Below are 21,296 nucleotides of genomic sequence, written 5' to 3' on the forward strand. Positions count from 1 at the left end.
CTAGTGATAAAATTCATCAGAGACAGTGAGAAGCGTTGGGAAGAGTCCAAGGTATTCGAAAACCATGTCACTGCAGAAATAAATCAAGTCAAAAAGGGAATCCTCGATATAGAGCACAAAATTGAAAGCCTAACCAACAGAATGAACACAGCAGAGGACAGAATATCAGAACTGGAAGACATTCAGAATGAAAGGCAGCAGCTCATCAAACAGTTGGAGACAAATCTAGAGAAAGCCAATAGGTCCATACAGGAAATGAAAGACAACCTCAAAAGATCAAATATTAGAATAATAGGCCTTCCCGAAGGAGTGGAAAAGGAGACAGGCTTGCAACAGGTGTTCAATGAGATAATACAGGAGAACTTCCAGAACACTGGAAATATAAATCCAGCACAAATCTGGAAGGACAAAGAACCCCGAGTAGATATGATCCAAACAAATCCCCACCCAGACATATGGTCCTCAAGCTACCTTCAAGTGAATACAAGGAAACTATTCTAAGACAAGTAAGAAAAAAAGAATAAGATTACTTTCAGAGGAAGGCAAATCAGAATCACAGCCGGACCTATCGGAAGAAATGTTCCAAGCAGGGACAGAATGGGGTAAAACGTATCAAGCCCTGAAACAAAACAACTGCCAACCAAGAATAATGTACCCAGCAAAGCTCTCATTTGTATTTGAGAAGGAAATCAAATATTTCAACAGTAAAGAGAAACTCGAAGAATACATCAATACGAAACCAGCTCTGGAAAATCTCCTCAGGAAGGTGCTAAACCCAGAAAGAAAAAATACAAACCAAAATCAAGGATGGCAAATGGGAAGACCTCCCCACTAAAATCCATACAAGGAAAGTCAACCAATCAGAAACTCTAATAGTCGCAAATACACACTTGCACACTTACACACACTCATGGCAGCCCAAAATCACACCCTCTCAATATTGTCTCTAAACACAAATGGCCTAAACTCACCAATCAAAAGGCATAGATTAACGGAATGGATCATCAAACAGCACCCAACTATATGCTGCCTACAAGAGACACATCTAACCAGAAAAGCCTATAAGAAATTTAAAGTGAAGGGGTGGAATAAGACATTTCATGCCAATGGACGAGAAAAAAAGGCTGGCGTAGCTGTCCTAATCTGAGATGACCTAGACTTTAAGCTGACAGACATCAAAAAGAACAGAGAAGGACATTATATATTGGTGAAGGGATTGATCCACCAGGAAGTAATTACAATCGTGAACATATATGCACCTAATTCCAATGCACCTAGCTACATGAAGCAATTACTTACAGACTTAAGGGGAGACATAGATATACACACAATAATAGTGGGCGATCTTAACACTCCGCTAACAACTATAGACAGATCAACAAAACAAAAACTCAACAAAGAAACAACAGAGCTCATACAAACATTAGAACAACTGGACTTAGTAGACATCTATAGAACTTTTTATCCTAAGACCACAGATTATACATTTTTTTCAGCAGTGCATGGCACCTTCTCCAGGATCGACCACATGATAGGACACAAAGCAAATCTAAATAACTTCAAAAAGATAGGAATCATACCATGTACCCTCTCAGACCACCACGGAATGAAACTGGAAATCAGCAATTCAAAATGCCCAAGGAAATACAGAAACTCTTGGAGGTTGAACAATATGCTATTAAACGAACAATGGGTCAGGGAAGAAATTAAAGATGAGATCAAAAAATTTATGGAAACCAATGAAAACTCTGAAACAACATTCCAAAACTTGTGGGATACAGCCAAAGCAGTGCTACGGGGTAAATTCATCGCAATTGGAGCTCATGTCAAGGCCCAAAAGAGGTGCCAAATACAGGAACTAACCACACACCTCCAGGAATTGGAAAAGCAGCAGCAGATGAGCCCCCCACACAACAGGAAACAAGAAATCATCAAAACAAGGGAGGAAATCAACCAGATAGAAATAAAAAAAAACCCATATACAAAATCAATGAATCAAAAAGCTGTTTTTTTGAGAAGATAAACAAAATAGACACCCCGCTGGCCCGACTGACAAAGAAAAAACAAGAGAAAGCAAGAATTAACAGCTTTAAAGATGAAAAAGGCAACATAACAACAGACATTACAACCATTAAGAACATAATTAGAAATTACTACAAAGCACTGTACTCCAACAAATCAGAAGACCACCAAGAAATGGAAAAGTTCTTAGACTCACACCACCTGCCAAAACTTAGCCCAGAGGCAACAAACGACCTGAACAAACCCATAACTGAAGCAGAGATTGAATCAGTGATTAAAGACCTCCCAACAAAGAAAAGCCCAGGCCCAGATGGCTTCACTACAGAATTCTACAAAACATTCCGAACAGAACTAACCCTAATCCTCTACTAACTCTTCAAAACAATTGAAAAGGAAGCAACCATTCCAAACTCATTCTATGAAGCCAACATTACCTTAATCCCAAAACCGGACAGAGATCCTACAAAGAAGGAAAACTACAGACCTATCTCTCTGATGAACATTGATGCTAAGATACTCAACAAAATCCTAGCCAATAGAATTCAAAAAATCAGCCGACAGATCATTCATCTGGATCAAGTAGGATTCATCCCTGGAATGCAGGGGTGGTTCAACATAAGGAAATCCATAAATGTGATACACCACATCCAAAACTGAAAAACAAGAACCACATGATAGTATCAATAGACGCAGAAAAAGCTTTCGACAAAATCCAACACCACTTCCTACTAAAAACCCTAACCAAGGTAGGCATAGATGGAAAAATCCACAACATAATCAAAGCAATATACGAAAAGCCCAACACCAGCATCATACTGAATGGAGAAAAACTGGAACCCTTCCCACTGAGATCTGGAACAAGACAAGGATGTCCACTTTCTCCACTGCTATTCAACATAGTCCTAGAGGTACTTGCTGAGGCCATAAGACAAGAAAAAAAATCAAAGGAATCCAAATGGGAAATGAAGAAGTCAAGCTCTCACTATATGCAGATGACATGATTCTTTATGTAGAAGAGCCAAGAGGCTCAACACAGAGACTGCTAGAACTTATACAAGAGTTTGGTAGAGTGGCAGGGTACAAAATTAATGAACAAAAATCAACAGCCATAGTGTATGCAAACAGTCCCAAGATGGAAAAAGATTTAACCAGCAAGATACCATTCAAAATAACAGAGAAAAGTATGAAGTATCTGGGAATTAACCTAACCAAAAATGTAGGAGACTTATTTGAAGAAAACTACAAACTACTTAAAAAAGAAATTGAACAAGACCTCGAAAGATGGCGTAACATCCCATGCTCCTGGATAGGTAAAATCAATATCATTAAAATGTCTATACTGCCAAAAGCAATATATACATTCAACGCAATCCCAATCAAATTGCCCAAAACATTCTTCATGGAAGTGGAAACAATGATCCAAAGGTTCATCTGGAAACACAAAAAACCACGAATAGCTAGAACCATCCTGAAGAACAGGAAGTTAGCAGGGGGAATCACAGTACCAGACCTCTGGACATACTATAGAGCAGTGGTTATCAAAACAGCCTTGTACTGGAACAAAGATAGAGAGGAAGATCAATGGAGCAGAATAGAAACACCAGACGGGAACCCACACAGATAGAGCCAAATAATCTTTGACAGAAAGACAAATGACAACCCAGGCAAATGGGAAGGTCTGTTCAATAAATGCTGTTGGGACAACTGGTTGATAGCCTGTAGAAACAAAAAGATAGACCCACATCTCTCACCATACACCAAGATCAAATCTAAATGGATAAAAGATCTAAAACTACATCCAGAAACCTTTAAACTTTTGGAAGAAAATGTTGGAAATACTCTGCAAGATCTAGGGGTAGGTCCTTACTTCCTAAGAAGGACTCCAAAAGCAGTAGAAATCGAGACCAGAAAAAACAAATGGGACCTCATCAAACTAAGAAGCTTCTGTACAGCAAAGGAAACAATCAATAAAGTAAAAAAGCAGCCCACAGAAAGGGAGAAGATCTTTGCGCACTACATAGGCGATAGAGGGCTAATCTCCAGAATATACAAAGAACTACAAAACAGCCAAAACACCAAAACAAACAAGCCACTCAAGAAATGGGCACAGGAAATGGGCAAACACTTCACAAAAGAACAAACCCAAATGGCAAATAAACATACGAAAAAATGCTCAAGTTCCCTGGTAATAAGGGAAATCCAAATTAAAATATCAATGAGGTACCACCTAACGCCAGTAAGACTGGCCCACATGAATAAAAGCACCAACAACACTTGTTGGCGAGGTTGTGGGGAAAAGGGAACCCTACTCCACTGCTGGTGGGGCTGCAGGCTGGTACAGCCTCTATGGAAATCAGTATGGAGAACATTCAAACAACTCAAATTCAACATGCCGTATGATCCGGCAATAGCACTCCTAGGAATATATCCAGAACACTTGTTTTATGAGAAACCAACATGCACTCCTATGTTCATAGCAGCACAATCAGTAATTGCAAAAACATGGAAGCAGCCAAATTGCCCATCAGCAGAGGATTGGATAAGAAAGCTATGGTTCATCTACTCCATGGAATACTACTCAGCTATTAAAAAAAACAAAATGCAGTTCTTTGTGGCCAAATGGGCCAAACTGGAAACCATAATGCTAAGGGAAATGAGCCAATTCCAAAAGGTTAAATACCACATGTTTGCCTTAATTTAAGATGATATGATGTTATGTATAACATATTATGTTATGTATGTTATATGTTGTGTGTAAACCAAAATTGAAATGTCAATGAGGTGGTCACAGAAGGTGGTTAAGAACTTGCATTTACTCTTAACATATTGGTTACTCATTACTATGTCAATTAATTCCATGGTGATGGAAATTTTCGTTGATGGTATGTTGGAGCTTTTGATTGACTGGGACGATACTCTGCTGGCTCTGTTTTAGACCAGAGAGGGTATACCTAAGAAGCTGATGAACTTGACTGGACAATAAGATGCTGGACTCTATGTTTGGTATACGCTTGCAATGCGGGAATCTCAACTGAACTTGAACTATGGTTATGCAACAAGGTGGAGGAATCCACCATGGTGGGAAGGTTTGGGGAGGGCTGGGGAGAACCCAAGTACCTATGAAACTGTGTCACATAATACAATGTAATTAATGAATCAATAAAAAAAGCAAAGATAAAAATATTTTAAAAGCAAAAAAAAAAAAAAGAAATACAATCAGTCCAAAAGAACTTGGCCATTTAAAAAATCTTAAATATAAAATAATAGGAAGACCATAAACTGCTTTAATAAAGATTTTTGTTTCCTTAAAAAAATTAACTTATAGTGGAATAGGGATTTAAAAGCAAGTCATAAAACCATCAAACACCAGAAGATGACAGAGGAAAAACACTGTAATTAAACATTGCTGAATCACTAGATTTTTTGGATAAGACCCCAGAAGCATACGCAATAAAAAAATAGACAAATAGGAGTACGTCAAGCTAAGAAGCTGCTACACAGTGGAAAATATATCAGTAAGGTGAAAAACCAGTGAACAGAATGGGAAACAATATTTGCAAATTCTGCATCTCGTGAAGGAATAATATTTAATAGGTTTAAGAAGCTCAAAAAGCTCAATAAGCACACAGCAAACATTTCAGTTAACAGATCGGCTAAAGACAAGAAAGGGTCAAGGGATGACTACAACGGGCCAAGAGACACATCATAAATGCTCAGGATCAGTACAGATTAGGGAAATGCACAAAGAAACCATAATGAGGTTTCACATCAGCCCAATTAGAGTAACTAACATTCAAGAATCAACAAGTAACAACTACTGACTAAGTCATGGAGTGACGATGTGCCTAACACTCTATCAGCGGGAATGTAAACTAGTACAGCCACTGTGCAAGGCAGGTAGAGACTCTGAAGGCAAACCAGGTGTCCAGCACTTGATGCTCACCAGATGAAGTAATGATGGTATATACACAGGATGGAATGCTGCCGAAACACTGGAAACAATGAAGTTCTCCATGTGTGTCTCTCCTTCCTCTGTCAATCTGCCTTTCAAACAAATCATTTTTAAGAAATCCTGTCTTCAGCCCAGTGCGATAGCCTAGTGGCTAAAGTCCTTGCCTTGCATGCACCTTGCATGCTCCTTGATGGGTGCCAGTTTGTGTCCTGATGCTCCTCTCCCTTCCAGCCCGCTGCTTGTGGCCTGATAAAGCAGAGGAGGGTGGCCCACATCCTTGGGACCCTGCAACCACATGGGAGACCGGAAGAAGTTCCTGACTCCTGGCTTTGGATCAGCTCAGCTCATGTCGTTGCAGCCACTTGGGGAGTGAACCAGTGAATGGAAGATCTTTCTCTCTGCCTCTACTCGTCTCTGTAAACCCACTTTTCCAACAAAATAAATATTTTTGAAAATAAATAAAAGTCTAAAAAAATCCTGTTTCACCACAAATTGAATGGAAGTGGAGACATTTATATTTAGTAAAATAAGCTAGTACCCGAAAGACAAATATATTTCTCCCTTGCTTGTGGTAACTAATATGAAGAGTACAAAAAATGTGATGTTTATGAGTGAAATTAACATGTTATGATTTAATTATTGCCTATAGCTCTTGTCAGTATTCTTGATGAACAATGTTTTTTTTCTCCCAAGTACTTGTTGAATATTTTATTTAGTAGAAGTTTAAGCTTCTGATTATAAAGTAAATTTATAAAAATCATAAGACAATAAGAAAAGGAAGATGGAAGAGAAAGCTAATATATGGTGAAAAGCAGCATTATGTTCTTAAACTTGTAGATATGACACTTTTCTCTATATTAATATAATGTAATAAAAATACAGCAAATTGTCATTAAAACAAGTATTCAATCTTCTTTTTTATATTTTTATTGGAAAGTCAGATATACAAAGAGGAAGAGAGACATAGAGGAAGATCTTACATTTGATGATTTACTCCCCAAACGGCCGCAACAGCTGGAGCTGTGCCAAACTGTTATCAGGAGCCGTTAGCCTCTTCTGAGTCCCCCACATGGTGCAGGATCCCAAGACTTTGGGCAGTCCTTGACTGCTTTCTCAGGCCACAAGCAGGGAGCTGGATGGGAAGCAGGGCCACCGGGATTAGAACCGGGGCCCATATGGGATCCCAGTGCATTCAAGATGAGGACTTTAGCCACTAGGCTGTTGCGCCAGGCTCAGTGTGGGTTATTTCTTTCACATGGTTGGCTGTTTTCAGTTCTCAGTTTGTGCTGAGGCTTGCTTAGGTTTTGTTTGGAACACACACACACACACACACGTACACACACATGCACACACATACACATGCACACATATGTATGTATATATAAAGAAAATACAGAATCAGAAAGGTTTCTTCCTTGATACTGTGATAATTAGAAAAGTCATTCAGACTTTTTTGCTCAAATGACAGTTTGAGTATAATGAAAAAATACTATTTGTCAGTTCCTAAAATGCTCAGAGAAATGCATATTAATACATTCAGGATGAAATTTTATTGGAAATAAACAGTTCGATATTTTTAAAACTTGCTTTTTATTTGAGAGACAAATTTCCTTCTGCTGGTTCATTGCTCAAACTCCTTCAAGCGCCAGAGCTGGGTCCAAGCTGAAGCTGAGAGACTGAACGCAAACCCTGATCTTGTAAGCAAGCCGCAGAGCGGCACATTGCTTGGGCCACGGTGGCTGTCTCCCAGCGCCCGTGTTGAGCGCATCTGCAGAAACCAGAGGAGGAAAGGAACCTAGTTATCGTGTGGTTGGAGTCAAACCTGTTGACGGATGGCTACACTCTGTGGCCCCACTTTTATGAAGAAGAAATGATTTATTAGGAAACACAAGGCACAATTATAACAAAAACCACAGGAATATATATCATGAGAATGTCTCTTACCATGAGAAGCATTATGTTGTAAACTAATTAGTCTGAGATAACTGGCAAGCCATTTGTAAAAGGAATAAAGCTATACTTCACTTTATTACCTGATCAAGTAGAATTCTAATTTAAGTCAACAGTATAAATGTAAGCAGAACATAAGTAGTTTAAGAAAAAAATACATGCCAGTTTCATGCAATTTTAAAATATAAAAGCAGAAACCTAAAATCTGTAAAGTTGCTAGGTTTTATTTTAGAGATACTTATTTAGTGATTAATTAATTAATGTGTGAGACAGAGAGGCAGACAAAGTTTCCTTCAACTGCCTCAGTGCCCGGTGTTCCTAACAGCCCTGGCTGAGCCCAGTGAGTACCAAGGCTCTGGGTGGCTTCGTGATGTCTCGGGAGAGTGGCAGGGCCTGTGATGCTCTGCCGGCCTGCCCCCGGCTTCTCCTGTCCGCTGAGGAGGTCGGTACTGAACACAGGCACTGTGGCACAGGGCTTCTCCAGGGGCACCTTAACTCACCCAAAGGCAAGCCCCCTGTTGCACGTACCTTGTGCTGACCAACTATAGAGAAATCCGCTTACTTATTTAACAACAAACAGAATATTTGCCTTAGCCAGTTTTGAAAGAATTGAATTTATTAATTTGTAAAGACTGAATTTGTATCATCATGAAGTGCTGAATTGCTCGATGGAACAAACTCATTACTAAGTAAAAAATCCAAAGGAAAGCATGTACTTTTAAACAGAAATGCTCTCACAAAATAAATCATAATTATTATAATAGTTACATCTAATAATATTCAAAACTGGAAACATTATTAGATATGTGAAAGCTGTATTTATAACACTTTTGAAATTTATGTATTTTTATTCTGGCAATTTTAGTGCCAATAAATTATTTTTCACCAGTCACACATGTGAATTTCAAATACACATATGAAAGAAATTTTCATTTATCTTTTAAAAAGGTCTTTACGTTATAAGGACTATATAAGACAAAAATATGTATTTGTTTAACTTATGCATGCAGGTAAAAATCTGGCAGCATATGAAACAAATAAATCATGATCCACAAATATTTACTTAACAACGGCATGAGGAAGTAACAAATAATCTATGAGTCTCATTTGCCGGACAGCAACATATCTGAGTAGATGCAAGAAACCACTTGATTTTTAAAAACTTACAGCAAGCTAAAAATGAAAAAGAGCTTCCTTAGCTAAACACAACGTGTGTGTTCAGTAGTCCACAGTAAGCAGCAGAGCTAATGAGGAGTGTGACGGGTAGGTGTGCTTTCCCTGGCACTTTCCAAGAGAGAATAGAATGTCTTGCCAATATTGTATAAACTACTGGGAAGAACAGTGTACTGACTTTGACACAAAAACGCCAGTATTTCCGGATGATGGCTTCATCTGCATAGCAGTACAAACATCAACACACACATTGCAATAATAAATGCGTGAATGACTTTATTGAATAAATGGAGAGAGGACAAAACCATGCAGTTTGTCTATTGTTAAAAGATAAACAAGGAAATATTCAGATATGACAAAGTACCTAGTAATTAGGAAAATGTTTTTTATTCAAGATATAATGGACTAAAATATCTACAGGATTCTAGAAGATCCTAGTAAATTAATAGAATGACATATTTTAAAACACCAATTTCCTGCAAACTGACTTACAAATTCAATAGTATCTTAACTAAAATTCCCCCTACATTTTCTGAGGAAATGAAGAATCTTACACTGAAAATGAGAAAATGATGACCCAAGGACAGCTACAAAGAAGAGGATGTTCCAGCAGCCAGGATTCCCCTTAGAGCATCAGTTTCAAGGGCGCGCTTTTTTTTTACCTCTCAAATCTCGTTATTTAGAATGACGCCTGGCACATATGCGACATTCAGAATATTTGCCAAATTAGTGGAAATAGAAAACAAAATGATACTAGTACCAGGGACCCAACCAGGAATTGGGGGCACCGCAGTGAAGCTGTAGGGTCCCAGGCCTCACGGCATCATGGGCTAGAATGACGCAGAAGTGTAACACACCAAATGGATCTTCAGCATAACGGGTCACAAGGAGCAGGGATTGTGAGTGCAGTACATTCATTCTTGTGAAAGGATGAATTCACCTTGGTGGATTGGTCGTGCAAGCCAAGGTGGAAGAATTCCATGTGAGCCCAGCAGAAGCAGGATGGGCATCTTTTAGGTCGTGCACAGACGGCGGATAGGAGAAAGACAAGGGAAACCTTCATTACTCCACAAGCCAGACTGTCTCCATAAGAGGAGATATTTTATTTATTTATTTTTTAAGATTTATTTACTTTTATTGGAAAGGTGGATATACAGAGAGGAGGAGAGGCAAAGAGAAGATTTTCCATCAGATGACATGTTTTAAAGCGAATGAAGTTTTAGGTATTATTCATAGATGTGTTAGATTTTTGCTTCCTAGATAGAGACCACAAATCAGTTATGACGGGAATTGATAAATACACAGCATTTTTTCCCATGCCTAACGAGATGTTTGGCACAGTATATGTGTGATTTCCATCACAGTTTGCTGCTTTACATGAACAATAACCAGTAAGACAGCTTTAAAAATTTCTCAAGAGTATTTACATGACATTATGCATACTGATATCTAAGGCCTGATGACCTGATCATACAAACCAACCATGTTAGCATGCTGGACACAGCACAGCTACTTTACAGGGAAAGAAGTTTCGATACATTTGGTTTTTTTTTTTTTTTTACTTTTTTTATAATTTTTTATTTTTAATTCATTAATTACATTGTATTATGTAACACAGTTTCATAGGTACTTGGGTTCTCCTCACCCCTCCCCAAACCCTCCTACCATGGTGGATTCCTCCACCTTGTTGCATAACCACAGTTCAAGTTCAGTTGAGATTCCCCCATTGCAAGCATATACCAAACATAGAGTCCAGCATCTTATTGTCCAGTCAAGTTCAACGGCTTCTTAGGTATACCCTCTCTGGTCTGAAGACAGAGCCAGCAGAGTATCATCCCAGTCAATTAAAAGCTCCAACATACCATCAGCAAAAATTTACATCATTATGGAATTAATTGACATAGTAATGCGTAACCAATAGATACATTTGTATATCTAAACCACAGTTTAAACGTGTGTATTTTTAAAGGGTATTATTTTTGCCCGGAGGATGAAGAGACTACAGACACTCAGCTTACCCCTGCCTACCCCACACCCATGGAGTAAAGACAGTGAGTGTAGCAGTCTGACATCATCATCTTTCCCAAGGTGATGACATCATTGTCTTTTCCGTGGTGATGACATCATCATCTTTCCAAGCTCCTCTACTGAGGACCCAATATGCTTTCCTCTAACAAGTTTTACAACAGACTTTCTTCTGTTTCTCTCACCAAGAAAATTAATTACACAACTCTCGTGTTGCCTAGAAAGACAGAGGGCGTTCCAATTGGAGCACTTGCAGTAGAAAGAGACAATGAACGTCCATCCAGGCGGTTTTCATCATGCTATATTTAGAAGATATTGATATTCTCAGTACAGTTTCTTTCTCACCAGAGCTAGGATTTATGGCACTTAGAGCACTATCTAAATGAACAGGCAAAAAATAAAGTGAAAGCCTCTTACATGACTAACTGTAAAATATCATAAAACAAATAAATTAATCCTATTGTCTACTCCAAGTGACATTTCCAGCACATGGCTTTTGGTTAATGTCTTTCTGAAAGAAGCATTGCTAGACTCTGCAGAAAGGAGCACATTTGAGAGCTATGCCTTGATAATTGTCATTGATATGTTTCCAATTTGCAAAATGCTCTGCTGAGAAATGAAGTGTGCCCCTTGCTCTTCTGCAGGGAGCAGAAAACGGTTTATATGGGATTTATTTTCCGATATGGTGAAAGTTTATCTGCTCCATTTCTAAACATAGAGGAAGGCAAAATTTCTGAAGCTGGTAGGGAATAGAATAAATGTGCTTGGGGAATTTCAGCAATGTTCAAATTTCCTGATCTCCAAGAGCAATTGAATGTTTGTTATTAGTAGATGGATTAGCAATGGTTTTCCCTAACTGCAGGATCAGAAGAGTTCTCCATCAGATCAGGCACACATTCTAGGATGGTGAACTCCCAGCTGAGTGACAAACATGATTAGAAAACGTGTCTCATGAGGGTATTTAAAGAAGGGTATGACACTGAGAAAAGAAATTATTGAGCCAAGCTGTTGTAGGACAATACGCCTTTGCCAACTTCTGCTGTACAGATGTCTGCCATCTAGGCTGTAAAGTAAGAATTCAAAGTTTATGAAAGGCATGGTGGGTTCTGCTGGGCTCTGCACACCCTACAATGACAGCAAGCCTGCAACACCCGAGTACCAGAGAGAGGGCCAGAGAGACCTGTAGAAATACACTACTGGGCTTGAGACAGCCACATATCCTAAGCAAAAATGGTGTTTAGCACCATGTTTCAGTTGGACATTTGCTTGACATTACAATTTACGTTTGCCATAATGGAGCCAGTAGAAACTGCCTTCCCGTCTTTAGTAGATGTAAGCACCTTTTACTGGGGTAAATGTATGTTGGGGATCTGGCTAGAACAGATTCAACACAGCTAAAAGTGTGTTCAATGCATGCTTATTTCTAGAGAGGAAACACTGTTAAGGCACAAACACTATCATGATGTCAATGCCTACGACACTACAGTTGTGGAGGAATACAGGAGCATCTATGACAACAGGCAGTGAGAGACAGTCCCAGGGACTGGAGTGCAGTGCAGGCGCTGCTGTCTGGTCATGGGCTGAGGAGAGGTGTGGAGACTGGATCCCTGCCTTGTATATTCAGAAATAACCATGCTGGCATAGTTCCACGAAGAGAGTTTGACAGACAAGGCAAGCATCTCAACAACGCAATCCCAGTCATGTCTGTATTCAAACTGGAGTCTTTAGGGATATGGACACGTGCCACTATCTCTCCTCATCCCTTTTTTTGAATATTGTTGCATGGAGGCCTTTCTGGGGATAGAATTTCTGAAATTCCTTACAAAGTGGGATGATTCTTCTAAGTTTCTCCCAAGGAAATGGCTGGAATCTACCTAAAAAGATTATGAGGAGGACAAGACTCTGGATGTGTAAATGATGGCCTGATTCCACGGCTTACTGCTATGTTATCCCATTCAGCACACAGAAACTCACCTCTTCTTGGCCCGTTCAAATACATAGGCTAATATCTAACTATCTGCCTAGTTATCTTAGCATTCCTTTTTCAAGAGCAGTAACTCATTTCGCAGGGATATGTTCAAAGAAAGTCCCTTTTTCTTTAAAGATCCATCAATTTGTTCGGAAGGAAGTCACAAAGAGAAAAAGGCACACGAAAACACACATAGTTCTTCCATCTGCTAGTTTACTCCCTAAATAATCACAGTGGTTGGGTGTGGACCAGGCCAAAGCCAGGAGCTCAGATCTCCCATGTGGGTGACAGTGCCCAAGCAGTTGGTTCATCTGGAACTACTGCCTTGAACCATCTTCCACTGCCTTCCCAAGCAGACAGAGGAGAAGTACGACAGCAAAGCCTTGAACAGTTGCTCACAGGGAATTCTGCTGTAACTCACTGTTCCACTGTGGCAGCCTCAGATCTATCTTCTGTATTTTCTTTATTTCTAAATTTCTTTCTTTATTTGAAAGATTGTTTGAGAGAGCGTGAGACAGAGAGAGAGAGAGAGAGAGAGAATCCTTCACCAGCTGGTTCAGTCCTATGATGGCCCTGTTTGAGGCTAAGTAGCAGAAGTCCTTCTGGGTCTCCCATATGGCAGCTGAGGGTACAGTTGGTGAGCTGGTTATAGGTATTCATCTCTTCTAGAGTATTTGAAGGTGTCTCTGAAAAATATTATCTTACGTGGTCCAGAGGGTTGGCTGCATCACACAACAGGTTCTCTGGAATCCCTCTGTCACAACTCTCCAGAACTGTATGACCTCTACTCTGCTAGAGACAAAATGAGGACTTTAAAAACACATGATATAAAGAGAATTAAGAGTACAAGCTTTAGGAGAAAGAAGAGAGAGCAGCTTGGATTTATACAAACCATTATTCTAGAAATTCCAACCTTCTTGGGTGTCATCCAGGATTTGTCTCACCCCATTGATCACACAGTGACTGTGCAGTGTGACTTTCTTTCCCAAAATAATACTCTGGGACCATGGCACAGATGCCTCCCTTATGCCACAATTAGCACGCATAACTGCCTGGATTAAGGCCCCTTCTAACTCAGAGTGTGCCTGTGGACATGGACAATACAGTGAAGGCACATATACTATGGCATTTCTGTGTGAAGACTTGTGAACTGTGGCCCAGTGTTTAGACTTCACTCCGTGGTCATGGTGAGTTGGAGTGTGCCCCCATGGACTGTGATGGGTTGTTGTTAGCTGAAGGATGAGTAAAGGGATTTCTGTCTGGGTCCAAGGCAACTCACGGAACCTCTTTTGGATTTTTTGTGTTTTGCACATGGTATTGGTACAAGAATCTGTTCAGGACGCTCATCATAAGATTTGTCTCAACTGAGAGAATATTTTTTAACATTTCTAAGTCATTTTTAAAATATCTTTCTAAAGCACCTCAAGCTTTCTAGCTTATAAATGACTACTTTTCACCAGGGATCAGTAAATAAAAATGATTCTAAACTTGCTCCAACTTAAATCATGTATCCTATACAGAGATTTTGTGTTGAGCTATAATTATTCCACTTCTCATAAATGTAGCAAATTAGATGATAGCTATAACAGGTATAAGTAAATGTAGAAAATTTTAATAAAATGCTTTTATCAAGTCTCCTGGTTTCATTTTACTTTAAGACACCAATTTAGCATTAAAGTGGCATCCCTGTGAGAGAATGGCTGTAATGGAAGTGTTCTTGTTTGCGTAACATGGAGCTCTGATGTTCCAGAAGAGGGGGGAGGAAACAAGCTGACTTCAACCTACAAGTGTAAGTTCTGAATGTACAAAACACACTCCTTTCTTGGAAGCTGTTGGGGTAAGACCTCAAATCTCCTCCTCCCCTTATTTTATGCGACATCAACCATGGTTGTCTGTAGCTCTGGATGCAACATCTGGTTCACTGACTGCAGTGGCTCACAGATATTTTGAGCTCTGAATTCTGTCTGTAAGTCTCCTATAAGACCCTACTTTTGAACCCACTGCTTTTCTAAGCTAAGCAATGAAAATTTGTCATCAGTGTGATTTTTATTAAACCTTTGATTCAAATATCAGGTCAAAATTGGGTAACACAAAAACAAAAGTTCTGGATTCAAGTTTCTTTGGATAATGTATTAGTCATCTTTTCAATAATATAATGAAATCACCAAGGAAGATGTGTGCATGTGCGTGTGCGTGTGTGTGTGTGTGTGTGTGTGTGTGTGTGCTTCTCTCTTTCTTGCTCTTTCTCAGGATAGAGATCCATACATAAAGGCCTATTTTTATTCATGCTTCTGCAGGCATAAGGTCCATGCACCAAGCTTCAGATTTTTGTGAATACTGACCATGGGTGAAGCATGCATGTCCCTGTGTTTGCCTACATATCCATCTTCCCTTGCAGAGACATTAGGGCTAAACCATATTCAGATTGGAGCAGTCAGGTTTCATGGATAACTGTCCCTTACTGAGCTAGGAGGTGGCTTACTGAATTCACATAAATCATGTGCTCATTCAGTTTGCATGAATCAAGACCCCACTACACGCAGGAAATCAGGCAATGGACAAAAAGCAGCACACTTCTCCTCCAGGCAAGAAGGCTGCTTTTATGGAGTGAAGGAGACCTCAACCCACAGGCATGCAATGGCTAGTTGAATGGCATATGTAACGCTGGGGCTGTGGAGAGATTAAAGACGCCTTTGTGCAGTGCCGCAGGAGAGCCTAGCTTGCAGCCTCCCTGTCCTAAGAGCCTTGGAGTATGAAGCTTCTAAACTCTGAGAAAGCACCCTGCAGGTTATTGATTGTGTCTCTAGCCTCTGGGCAGAGATAATTTCAAAGTCACTTATCTCCGCATTTTGTTATTTTGCCTCCTTATTGCTTCTCTGATTCCATACAATTTAAAAGAGATTTTAAAATACATATTCATGCAGCATATTTAGTGGTGGGTTTATCCAAACAGCACTCTTCATATTAGCAAATGTCAAAGTCTGCTGGCAAGAAGGTGAAACTGACCACGTGTGGTAGAACCAGAGCATGTCACTGAAGTTGGCTGATGCTACTTCTCAATCCCCAGATACGATCTGTGAGACTTGGGTAGCTGTTGAACAATTGAAGAGATCTATTTTTGGAAAGAGCATCTGAATGCATGGTGGGAAATACACTGGGCAGAAGCAAAAGTGCCCATGTTAGCCCTGGCAAGGACTCTTGTAGCAAGCGGGTGAGCCTTGCTGACCACTTGGACTGGCAGCGTGATGGTAACCAAAGCCAATAATGGGAAGATCTGTGAAGTTGTGGGTACAGAGAGTTTGAAAAGATCCTTGATGAAGCTTTGAGGAGGAGGATGGCCCACAGACAACAACAGAGCCTAAGAATTCAACACAAATAAACAGATATACCTCATTTTAACTTACTGCTTGATATTCTCGAGCTTAAAAGAAATACAGTGCTATTGGAGGAGCCTGCATTTTTTAGAAACAAAGTACTTTGCTTAAACATTTCTAAGATTTATTTTTTAAGAAGTAATGTCACTCTATAGTTTTAATATCAGTAATTTTCTTTCAGTAAAGTTATATATTTTCCGTTTCAAAGTCCAATTAAAATCAAATTCTTATAAGCAGGAAAAAACAAGGATGTCTCAACAGCTAATTTTACCCACGAAAATAAAGTGATTTACAGTATTTGCATCTCATCTATGGCTACTACCTCCTGTAGAGGCCAAAACGCAATTAAAAACGTTTATTTTGAAAGAAAAAAAGTTTGAAATTAATGTATAGCTTCTCCACCTTATGCATTCACATGGAATGTAAACTTTTAAAAATTTATTTGAGAAACACAGAGCCAGAAAGGCCTTTTATCTTCTCACTCCTCAAATGCCTGCAAGAACATCATTGGGCCAGGCCAAGCTCTGAAGCTGAGAACTCAACCGGAAGACAGGGAGCCAAATGTCTGAGCTGGCAACACGCCCCTCCCCTACCCGGGGTCTGCATCAGTTCACATGCAGAGTTTGGGATCTGGATCTGACATTGGGAATTCATCTCAGGCTTTTCCAAATGGTGCCTTGAGGTCAAAGCTACTGAACACATGCACAATAACTCCTGGAAGTACCCAGTAAGATAACAGAAATAGAATTACATTATTACAACTGTAAATGACATGTTGATATCAGAGTGGAATGTGCATTTTATAGATATTCTAGTTATCCACGTCCAGCTTGACGTACCCCCAGTCCTTTAAAATAAGAGAAAAGATGTTGTCCTATTGGAAAAAGGAAATCTTTCTATGTTATCAGTAAGCTAGATTACCTCCCAGGCAGAGGGCAAAAGGACAGGAAGGAAGAGAAACACAAAGGGAAAAGCCACAGCTGAAAGCGATCCCAGGAAGATGCTGCAGCAAAGGCCAGAGACTGACAGCAGCGACCCATCAGGAAAGAAGGGACACTTACAGCAGCTATCTGAACTGCCAAAGCGAAGCACCAGGAGCTGCCCCTCTGTAGCACCCCAAGTGCGAGAAGCCACAAGCTCCCCAACTATCTTGTCCCAGGACAAGAATTCCCATGTGAATTTCTAAGACAAATTGAGAGGTTAGTCTTAAATTTCAATTGTGTCTCAGAAAAAGACCCTGTACTTGGGCATTTAGGTAGGAATGTTTTATAGTGACTTCAACTAAGAACACACTGATTGATCTGATCGTCCTTAAAAATTGCAAATTAGCTCTGAGTAGAGTCAGCACAAATACAAATGACAAAATTTGTTTGTTCATAAATCATGACCTAGGGGCCAGTGCTGCAGCGTACTAGGTTGAGTCATGTCAGGGTGCTGCTTAGAGTTCCAGCAGCTCTGTCTGCTAATGTGCCTGGGATGGCAGCTGACCAAGGCTCAGGAGCGTGGCCCTGCCCCCGATGTGGGAGACCAGGATGGGCTCCTCTTTCGCGGCTCCAGGATGGCCTGGACATGGCTTGTTGTGGTCATTTGGAGTGCAGACACGTGAGTACAAGTTCTCTCTCCTCTGTCTCTATCAGTATTTTGGTAACATGTTAAAACTATGAAACGATGTTAACCTAATGTGTTGAAAAATGCTGATCAAATGCCAAATTCACAAATTTTATGTTGTGCATTATAACATTATATCATGTTTATTATTTAATGTTAAAGTTACTTGATAACAAACATCTTAATAAAGATCAGAAGGACCATTTTTGAAACCTAAGACATGTTTATCCTACACCATACTGTGGAAACATCACTTAAATTATGTTTAATTTTATAACAATAAACATCTTTATACAAATGCTTTAAGTGCATATGGCATGATTTTGCTGTGGATAAATTTCTGCAAATCATATTGTTTGGTGATAATTATGCACACATTGATGGAAATGTATGAACTATTTTCAAAAATAAATTCACCATTGTTTCCATAAATTGTGCATTAGATCATAGTTATACATACAACATTCTTTCTCACTCTTGTGTCATAATTTATTATGCTCTAATTTAAAAAATACAACTCATTTGTGTTCTTCCTTTCAACAAAATTCTTTGCTCATAAGTCCTTTGCTTCTATTAAGTTATTTCCTTATGACAAATATCCAAGAAACAATTACTGATCAAAGTACAGTGTTTATACGACTTGTTACATAATACCGTGTTTTTTCCAAGTTCAAGGTGCTGCTTTTATCTCAACATTGACAACCTAATTTGCCAAATTTGTGGTTTTCTAGAGCATATTACTTTTTTAAAGTATTTATTTGAAAAGAATTACAGAGAAAGACAGAAAGAGAGCTTCTACCTGCTGCTTCACTCCCGAGATGGCTGCAATGGCCAGAGCTGGACCAAGTAAAATCCAGGAATCAGGAGCTGCTCCCCTGCCCCCATGTGTGGCCATGGTCCATGCCCTCAGGCCGTCTCCTCCTTCCTCAGACCTCACCCAGAGAGCTGGATGTGAAGTGGGACAGCAGGGACGAGAACTGGCACCTACAAGGGACGTTGGCATTGTAGCCAGAAGCTTTACCCACACCACCATAATGTAGGCTGAAAATTACCTTGCTTTAATAAAAAAATTATTTTCAATAAAAATAAAATGTTGACAATTTGAAAGTTAAGAAACACAAAACGTAAATTAAAATGATAATATTACTATAAAAAGCTCACTACACTAATGTTACCTCTGTATTACATTCCCTTACACGTGGTACATACATGATACACATTGCAGTAGAACTTGTGTATGTAGGGCAGATAGTCTAAGGATTGCTCTTTATTTACAACGTGGTAATTTACCTATATAATTGTGGCAAACTTTACTGAGTGATTATATGTTTTGTTGAATTTTTAGAATCAAAGTTTGTTTTCTGTGTAGCGTCAACTGACTGAATAATCTTTACAAAATACAAATGCATAATAATAAGGTAGTGCATCAAATTAATGACTTATTATGCAGCCATTAGTGGCATAAATATCACAACCATGCATCAGTAAGTGTGAAGATTAAAACAGATTATTAAACAGAAAAGCTAAACTAAGTTGCTTGTGCACCCTGATTTTACTTATCTAAACTTTCTATAGTGAAAAATAACAAGAAAAATATTTTACATCATTGTATATGAAACTCAAACTTACTAGATTTCTGTCATCTACTGCAATGCCATTGATACTTTTATTTCCACATATAAACACTAAAGCATGAAGTTTAAGAGTTTTCTCTAGATCTCAAACCAGTGTAACCAAAGAAGGCTGGAACTGTGGCACAGCAGCTGAAGCTGCCTCTTGTGAGACGAGCACCCTGTAGCAGGTGCTGGTTCAGGTTCCAGCTGCTTTGCTTCCAACCCTGTTCTCTGCACCTGCACCTGGAAGGGCATTGGTTCCAGTTATTGAGCCCCTGGCAGTCACATGAAAGACGAGCATGAAGCCCCTGGCTTCTGGCATCTGCCTGGCCAAGAACTGGTGGTGCTGCTGTCTGGGGAGTGATCCAGCGGGGAGAAGGGCTGCACCTCCCCGCTGCCTTTCTCTCTGCCTTCACAGAAAGGTGCGTTAATAGAGGCACGTTCTCAAGGTTGTCTTGTTAATCTAACATTTTCTACTTAGCTTTACGATCATTCTCTAAAATGTTATTTTGTTATTTCTATATTCTTTGTTCTGTTGCTTTGAAATTGAAATCTATTTGTCATTTATAAAAATATCTTTTCTTAGGCAAGCTGAACATTTTCTAGAGTGCTTGCTGTCTTTTCATGTGATGAGGATATCTGAACTCTACAGTTTCTCATTAGTTCAACAAATTTGAATACAGGTATGACATTTACATTCAGAGAGTTGGAACCAAGAGCCACCAGGGATTCAGCAGGTAGGGTGGGATTCTATTGTTACTGTCAAAGGAAAGCCTGAAAACACTGGAAATTCCTAAATCAGAAATCATTATTCATTCTGAAGCAACATACAGAGATTGCTTTTTGTAGCATATTATGTCCTCTATTAGCCTTCTCATATGAAATACCTAAGTTACATCATTCTATGCGATTAAAAAAAGATTTATTTATTTATATTGGGAAGGCAAATTTACAAAGAAGGAGAGACAGAGAGAAAGATCTTTTATCTGTTGGTTCTTTCCCCAAATGGCCCCAATGATGGGAGCTGAGATGACCTAAAGCCAAGAACCAGGAACTTCCTCCGAGTCTACACACAGGTGCAAGGTTCCAAGATTTTCCCTAACATATATGCTGCTTTCTTAGGCCACAAGCAGTGAGCCGGATCGGAAGTGCAACGGCCAGGACACAAACTAGCGCCCGTATGGGATGCAAGTCACTTGAGTCATGTATTGTTTTGAGACCTTCTAGAGAAAGCACAAATAACTTTAAAAAAGATTTATTTATTTTTATTGGAAAGTCAGATATACAGAAAGGAGCAGAGACAGAGGGGAAGATCTTCTGTCCACTGGCTCACTCCCCAAGTGGCCACAATTGCTGGAGCTCAGCCGACCCAAAGCCAGGAGCTCCTTCTGTGTCACCCACGTGGATGAAGGGTCCCAAGGCTTAAGCCATCTTTGTCTGCCTTCCCAGGCCACAATCAGGGATCTGGATGGGAAGCGGGGCTGCTGGGATTGGAACCGGTGACCATATGGGATTCTGGTGTGTTCAAGGTAAGAACTTTAGCTGCTAGGCTACTGTGCTGGGCCCATAAATAACTTTTAAATTAGGATTTTCCTTACTATCAGGACATA

This window comes from Ochotona princeps, chromosome 1, assembly GCF_030435755.1.
Source record: "Ochotona princeps isolate mOchPri1 chromosome 1, mOchPri1.hap1, whole genome shotgun sequence".
Taxonomy (NCBI): domain Eukaryota; kingdom Metazoa; phylum Chordata; class Mammalia; order Lagomorpha; family Ochotonidae; genus Ochotona; species Ochotona princeps.